The sequence below is a fragment of the Octopus bimaculoides genome, chromosome 3 (genome assembly GCF_046866305.1).
Source record: "Octopus bimaculoides isolate indiv1 chromosome 3, ASM4686630v1, whole genome shotgun sequence".
In the NCBI taxonomy this organism is placed as follows: Eukaryota; Metazoa; Mollusca; class Cephalopoda; order Octopoda; family Octopodidae; genus Octopus; species Octopus bimaculoides.
Window position 1 is genome coordinate 63,530,375 of NC_142930.1, and position 9,172 is coordinate 63,539,546.

Sequence of the window (9,172 nt, forward strand, 5' to 3'; positions counted from 1 at the left end):
TGAAAGACGATAACAAACTAAAAATGTTTTTTAAGAGATCGCGACTTAGGTAAATAAATTATCTCTCTTTCTGATAGCCATTGTGGAACCCAGTCTGTCAGTCTGTCTGTCTGTCTGTATGTATGTATATATGTATGTATGTATGTATGTATGTATGTATGCATGCATGTACGCATGTATGTATGCATGTGGAAGAAAATCACATACATACACATTTAGACACATACATTCATATATAAATATAAATGTAGATATATGTTTACACGTAAAAATATATGCACATAAATGTTTATATATATATATATATACATATATATATATACAAATGTATGTACGCATGTGTGTATGTATGTATGTGTGTTAGTATTTATGTATGTATATGTACTATTTATTTTAAGTATGCGTTTATATTTTATTTCAATGTATGTATAGTAAGTGTATACGTATGTGTGTGTGTGTGTGTGTGTGTATGTGGGGTGGGGTGGGGAATGTGTGTGTGTACGAAGATGCGTGGTTCGAGTCCCGCAAAATAGTTCTCTGCCGTTTTTACTATCTAGGGGTATATTAACCCAATAAAGCACAATATATTATTTAAAGTTGAATTCGTGCGTTAATAGTAACTTATTTGTATATTTCTCGATACTTCTGCATTTGCTCTCTCTCTCTCTCTCTCTCTCTCTCTCTCTCTCTCTCTCTCTCTCTCTCTCTCTCTCTCTCTCTCTCTCTAAGAAAAGTATAACAATGTATAGGACATGTTCAAGGCAATTCGTCTGTCTGAGTTCAAATTCCGCCGAGGTCGACTTTGCCTTTCATCCTTTCAGGGTCGATAAATTAAGTACCAGTTGCGTACTGGAGTCGATCTGGGGCCTTGTGTCTAGAGTAGAAAAGAATATGTTCAAGGCAAAACTAACATCATATGCACACTACACAACTGCCCGATCAAAAATGATATATTTCTATGGTCCTATGTGGTGTACGAAACCACGTGTAGCCAACGTAATCAACATCAGAAATGCCATCAGACAACTAGACATACGGATTAAAGCACATCTCGATGTTAATGTTTTTTTCGTGGTAGAAGCACCTACAGAAATATGTTGAAGAGTTTTTAGTCGAAGAAATCGAACCCAGGACTTCTTTTTTTTTAGCCTAGTACTTATTCTATCGATCCCTTTTACCGAACCGCTACATTACGGGGACGCAAACACACTAATACCAATTGTCAAGCGGTGGGTGGTGGTGGTGGTTTTACGGGTTGAAGGAAACAAAGAAACACACGCATATATATATATATATATATATATATATATATATATATATATGTGTGTGTGTGTGTGTAGAAATATATATATATATATATATATATATATATATATATATATATATATATTTAAATTGACAGAATGAGATAAAAAACACCAAAGCAGTAAATAGATTTCATAACATTTATCAAGAAAAGGTCATACAGCTGTTTCCGGGATATTTTGTATAACCCTACCGCACCGTCTCTGATGAAGAGATATATAAAATATCCCGGAAACAGCTGTAAGACCTTTTCTTGATAATTGTTATGAAATCTATTTACTACCTTGGTGTTTTATCCCATTCTGTCAATTTATATGTATGCATGCTAATACGTGACCCATTTTGGGTCTTCCTGATACAAATACCTTCCATACTCCTCTCTCTCTCTCTCTCTCTCTCTCTCTCTCTCTATATATATATATATATATATATATATATATGTATATACGATGGGCTTCTTTCAGTTTCCATCTACCACATCCACTCGCAAGGCTTTGATCGGTCCGAAGCTATAGTAGAAGATTCTTGCCCAAGGTGCCACGCAGTGGGTTGCATTGTTTTGGCTTTGGAAAAATATATAATCAAAAGCACATATGAGACAATGCTACATTACTCTAATACTACACGTTCAATGATTTCCTCTCTTAGGCATTCAGATACCAATAACCAGTTGTTAGAATTTCATATACTTATCCTTTAGAGTATAAACGTTAATTGAGTACTGGGTGTAATATTAATTTCCAGCAGTTTCGGAGGATGCGGTAAGTCGATTACATAGACCCTGACTGTTCAACTGGTACTTATTTTATCAACCCCAAAAGGATAAGTTGACCTCGGCGGAATTTGAACTCAGAACGTAAAGACGGACGAGATGCCGTTAGGCTGTCACTCGGCGTGCTAACGATTCTGCCAGCTCGCCAGTACAAGGCGTAATATCAATAAATTAACTCCTGTTCTTTTGTCATTCACTAAATGAGATATTGAGATTTTATCTATCTATCTATCTATCTATCTATCTATCTATCTATCTATCTATCTACATGGTCTGATCAATAAGTATCCGAATTGTTGTCATAGTAACAAAGCTAAAGCACGCAGAGTGAAGCTGCTGGGACAGGTTGACCTTGAACTCTGCTGAGCATGGGTACTAAGTTTCAACGTTCTACCTCACTTCCCCTGCTTACAGCAGTGCTTGGAAGTAGGGTGTGTATCGTGTAATCGTGGTATTGAACATGACTGAGAAAGTTGAGGAGAGAATCTGCATCAAATTTTGCCAAAAGCTTGAAATACCTGCTCAGAGGCCTACGCAAAGTTTCCAAAAAGTTTCCATCATTCTCGACACAATCAAGGAGTTCTTGTGCAACTGAAACCCGAGTGTCTTTTTGGTCAGCTGAAAGCAGTTTTGGCACAAAATGGACTGGACTGAACTGTAACTAATCTGCACATCCTCTGAAAACTCACGGATGGTGCTTCGACGATTTCCCCTCACAGCTGCATGTAGACCTGCGATGTTTTTCTCAGTTCTGCTGGCTGCAGGTTTCCCAGAACCTTCGTCAATATCGACATTTTTCCGGCCATCTTGGAAACATCTGAACCACAAGTACTCTAGTGCGCGGCTCATGCACTCCTCTCCATGCACTTTCTGCAACTTTGTTTAGGCCTCTGAGCAGGTATCGCCATGACAACTTCCTCGGTCATGATCAATGCGACAATCACACGCTACACATCTTCTTTCCAAGCACTGCTGTAAACAGCGGAAGTGAAGTAGAACGTTAAAACTTAGTGCGCATGCACAACAGAGTTCAAGGTCAATCTTTGTCAAGCGGGTTCACTCTGCGTGCTTTAGCTTCGTTACTATGGCAACAGTCCTGAAGTCCTGATACTTATTGATCAGCCCTCGTATATATATATATATATATATATATATATATATATATGAATTCTATTATACCTCCGGGTCGACCAAAGACTTGTGAATGGATTTGGTAGACGGAAAATGAAAGAAGCTAGTCATACACACACACCCTCACAATGTGTGTTTATCATTGTGTTTGTCTTCCACCACCGATTGACAACCAGTGTTGGTTTGTTTACGTCCCCGTAAATTAACAACTCGGCAAGAAGAGGCCAATAGAATAAATACAAGGTTTAAAAATATAAGAACTAGGAACAATTTGTTCGACTAAGCCCCTCAAGGCGGTGCCCCAGCATTGCCGTCGTCCAATGACTGGAACAAATAAAAAATAAAATATAGTAGGCAAAGAATTCCAGAGTATCTTAGACAATATGGGTGACGATAGAGCAAATACACATGTCTCGAATAGGCTCGGAGGAGTACGCAACCGGCTACAAACGAGAAACAGAAGATATTAGAGTCACACTACATAAGAAAAGGTAATAGAAGATAGTGCATCTGTACTCTATCCATGAATCTGTGACCTCGCGCTAAGGCAGAAACCAATATAATTATATATGCTAAGGCGGCGAGCTGGCGCAACTGTTACCGCGCAGGGCAAAATGCATTTCGTCCGTCTTTACATTCTGAGTTCAAATTCCGCCTAGGTCGATTTTACCTTTCATCCTTTCGGGATCAATAAAATAAGTACCAGTTGAGCACTGGGGTTGAAATAATCGACTTACTTCCTCCCATGAAATTGCTAGCCTTGTGCCAAAATTTGAAACCAATATAATTATATATGCTTAAGAGAGTCATTAGATTGTCGGACAAAATACCATATTCTAAGTTCTCAGTTCAAATACTGTCTTTCATTTTAATATTTTGTGGTTTGTAGTTGGATAGCAATGTTAGAAATGAGTGTAATTATAATTTCTGTTGTTTAAACACAAAGCCGATTGATTACTATTTTTTGGCGGGGGACGAGTATATTACTGGTATCCGTTAAATTGACCTTCGGAAAGAGGATGAGAGGCAAAGTCGACCAGAGCTCAGAATAAATAGAAGGATGAAACTAAATACTGTTAGGCTTTTTAGTCTGTTCAGTCTACAGTTTCTGGCAACTCGTCTCCTTTACTAAAAATATACACGCGCACACGCACACTTACGCATACACATATAATCATGCATATATACGTATATATTACGCGCGTGTGTGTAAGTGTGTATTTGTATATGTATTGAGATATTTTTATCAGCCTATGTATGTTTTTAAAGTGAAAGATAGACGAAGATAATCATAACAATAAACAAACAATACAAGAACATTGTACTCCGTTGTGTCAGACGTATCAAATGCTCCAAAACATTGATATTTCTCGCGTAATCTGCGACAATGTCTATTTATTTTAACAAGACATTCTCAGACGTCTTTTTTCTTTCCCAGCTACTAAATTCTGATATACGCTACACAATTGCAATATAACTGAAACAGTTTTCAGTCTAAGAAGACAAATGGTACGTAAATTCTTTACAGAAATTTCTTACATTTCCTTCTCATTGTATCATAATATCGTGCTACACAGAATAAGAGAAAGTTCTACGCTCTTAGCTGGCGTGATGCCCCGCCTATACTATGCAGAAGATATGAACAGATGCTTGGTCATCACAGAGGCAAATGGCTACACACTTGTATTTATAATGTATGTCTGCAGGACCGCTGCTTGATGATCAATTAACCTCCTAAGCACTGCCCCAAATTGTTTTTTCCATGACCCTTTTGTTGTCTAACTGACGTCAAACTGGGTTAGTGGTTAGAGCGTCGAACAGAATATCATGTGGTATTTGTTCTTACTCTCGGTGTTCTGAGTTCAAATCCTACCGTAGTCATCTTTGCATTTCTTTCTTTACGAGTTAATAAAATTAGTACCAATCCACCTTGTACTACGGCCTACTTGGGTAGTAGACTCAACTCGTCGCCCAGCTTAAAACCTCTCCCTGGCATTTTGGGTGCCTTTGGTCGAATCCACCTTCTTACAAGACTTTAGATTAGGTCACCAGTTTGTGGATACCTTCCTCCCTCCTACCCACTTAAGTCTTGGAGACCCTGTAAAGGGTGATGGGCTTCACCTTTCCTTCAGACTAAAAAGATGAGAGCACATTTCAAAATATAAGTACTGAAGGTGAAATAACATAAAAATTCGGGGTTCTTCCAGGCCTTACAACTTAAATGTAACGTTTTTATTTACTGATAACACTGGTTTACAAAAATTGTTTTTTTTGCTCTGAGGCAAGGTTGTGAATAGGTGGTTTTTACTAATTTTGATGTGGTGAATTCAGTTTTCTGAACAGTTTTACTCTATCACCTCTAGTGTTTTTGCTTTCACAGTTCCCATTTTAATTATACTGCATATAAATTCAAAACATGTTTATTTCATCTGTTACAAAGGTAATTTACAGAAAAAAAACAACATAGATACAGAATATTGATGGAACTAAATTACTTGGATAATACAATATACACAAATCATAGTACAACAGACAGTTAGAAGTGAGTATTTTGGACTATCTTGTGTACTTTGCCTGCAGGATGTCATGCATGAGCATCCAGCAAAAGTCACTCATCATGCTGGGGTTCCACTTGCCTTGGTAGTTGCTCTCCATTTTAGTAATATCTTAGTGGTAGTAAGATATTAGTGGAACCTTTCTCCATGCTCATCACTCACAGCTCTATGGTTCGGAGGGAAGTAGTTAAGGTGGGAGTAGAGAAAGGGAATTTTAAGTGACATTCGGCACCCCGTATCCTCACAAGACTGTAACAACTTCTCTATACACTTTTGGTAATCTAGTACCCGTGTGTTATCAAGGAAACCATGGCAGACTGACTTAAATGCTTCCCATGCTCTCAGTTCCTTTAAGGTAAGAAGTTCCTCAAAGTCCTTATCCTTCAGCACCTTTCGGATCTGAGGTCCAATGAAGGTGCCCTCCTTGAGCTTAGAAGAGCTCAGAGCTGGGAACAGAGTGCACAAGTGTTGGAAGGCAGCACCATTTTTGTCTATGGCCTTCACGAAATTCTTCATTAAACCAAGCTTGATATGAAGGGGAGGAATAAGTATTTTGTTCATGTCCACCAGAGGATTTTCTTGGACACTGTTTTCCCCAGGCACGAAAGTGCTCCTAGATCCTCAGTCTTTCTGCTTCTGCTTTATGACCTTGGACACTGCCTAACTGTCTCAGAGACAGAGAAAGCAGCAATACTTTGTGAAGTCCACTTGCATACCACTAAGGAACTCATGACCTTGAGGTCCCCGCAGAGACTCCACTAGTACTGGTTGTACTTGACAGCTTCCAAAAGTAGCTCCATATTGCCATACGACTCCTTCAGAAGGTCTGAGTAGGCAATGAGAATGTTGGGGTATTTATTCCCATTGTGCAGGAGCACAGCCTTTAAACTTCACTTGGAAGAGTTTATGAAAAGACGCCAGTCTGAGGCATTGTGTGAGAAACCAAGGAAGATGAACGAACCAGAGACATTTGTGCAGTAGTACAACCTGTTTTCCATGCCGAAGAATGAAGCAAAGTTCTGGTTCCGTGTCCAGAAACTGGTGATCCTTACATCTGCCTTGACCAGGTTCCACTGCTTAAGCCGGGATACCAAGAGCTCTGACTACTGCTTAGATAGATACAAATCACGGGCAAGGTAATTCAAGTCTTCCTGCGTGATCCAGTGGGGCTCATTGCCACTTGTTTCTGAATAGAGACTTTATCTTCTGAAGAGATCGACTTGGCAGAATCTTCCCCGAAGGCATTTCTTCATCTGATGAAGGAAGAAGAGCCTTATTTGTTGGGGGTGTAGGGACAGGGAGATCATCTGAGTGGGAAACAGGTTTCATAGCTGAGGGAAGGTTGGGATATTTGATCTTTTTCTAGAAGAAGCATTGAAACCTGATATATCTTTTAGACAAAAATAACAATCACCTGCATGGTTTCGTGGCTCTCTCCAGACTATCGGGACAGCAAAGTTGAAAGCTGCTTTCTTGCCGTTAAACTATTCAGTTAGTCCATTTTAGCAAGGTTTACAACAAATGTGTGGGGTCCAGGATTTGTCCTGATCTCTAATTTTACAGTCAAAATAACGAAACTAAGCAGTTCTCAGGATGGAAGTAATTGTTTGGCGCTGTGCAACTGTCGTGAAATCCCCACACACGTAGCAGTATGAATTTGCCTTGATGAATCCTCCGTGTTTTGAAGTGCCTGAAGCCATTGTAGAAATATGTATCTATGTATCACATATATATAGTTACGTGAATTGTTGCAAAATCATAAGAATGTATATTTCAAAAATTAGAGGTGATGAGTGAAAACTGGTTTTGTATCTGAAATCATCACCCCGAAATTAAGCTAGGACAACTATTTTATGTTTGCCTCAGTTTCTCTGTAAGCCAGTGTAACTCTGCTATAGGCACAAGGCCTAAAGCGGAGGAGGCTAGTCGATTACATGGACGCCAGTGCTAAGCTGGTTCTTATCCACTCTAAAAGGGATTAAAGGCAAAGTCGACCTCGGCGGAATTTGAATTCAGAACGCAAAGCGGAAGAAATGCTGCTAAGCATTTTCCAACGTGCTTACGATTCTGCCAGCACGCCGTCTTATTTTCAATTATGGTCTCAAAGTTTGGCACAAGCAAGTTCAAGGAAGTGGGAAAGTCAGTTATATCGGCCCCAGTGTTTCAATGGTACTTAATTTATTGACCCCCGAAAGGATGAAAGGCTAAGTTGAACTCAGCGGAATTTGAACTCAGAACGTAAAGACAGATGGACTTTGCTCGGCGTGCTAACTATTCTGCTTTCGATATTCCTTATGTTAAATAATGTAATTGTCTTGGTACTCAGTAACTAGCAAATATAGTTTTGAAACTTTCGTTTTTGTTGTTATTGTTTCACACTAGGTAAGCTCTCCTGATGCAAATCTATGAGTAAAGCATTTCATCCACGACAATTTCATTTTTAAACATTGTACCGTGGACTATGTTATCCAATGTGTTTTCCTTTTTCTAAGATGTTGAAGTGTAGTTCAGGAGAATTTGGCTGACACTTCTAGTAAGTCACATGACCACCCGGAGGGATCCTCGGCTATTGAACTATTACTGTTAAAAAGAAAAAAAAATGCTGTTTTGTTGAAATTATTGTTGTAGCCAGTACTAGTCTTCGGTATGAAGTAAAAAGTCTATAGCTTAGGGAGGTCGTTATAAAGTCCATATTTAGTAATGGTTGTAGTGGGAGTTGTTGATAGGTTAGAGGTCGTGATGATGATGGTGGCAGTTTTAATTTTGCAACCACATGGTTCCGGGTTCAGTCTTACAGTGCAGTACCCTCGACAAATGTCATCTACTATAGCTCCAGGTCGACCAATGTCTTGTGAGTGAATTTGGTAGATGGAAACTGTATGGAAGCTTGTCACATATATATATATATATATATATATATATATATATATATATATATAGGGAGAGAATTCACAAAAAAAAAACAAAAGACGAAGGCAGATGGTGTAGACAACAAACAGATGTATTAGTATAATGCTCGGGGAGTGAAAAGTCTTTAAAGTTTCGTGCCTACGCTCTTCCACAGAAAGGAACGCAGAAAGAAACAAGGAGAGAAAATAAAGAATGTGTAGTGGCGAGCGATCTATCATATATATACATACATATATATATATATATATATATATATATATATATATATATATATATATATATATATATATATATATATATATATATATATATATGTATATATATATAAATAAATGTGTGCGTGCGTGTGTCTTTGTATCTGTGTCTGTTCTTCCACCACTGCTTGACAACCGAAGTCGGTTTGTTTGCGTTCTCATAACACACCTGTTTGGTAAAACAACCGGTAGAATAAGTATCAGCCTTAAAAAATAAGTGCTGGAGTCGATCTGACTAAAACCCT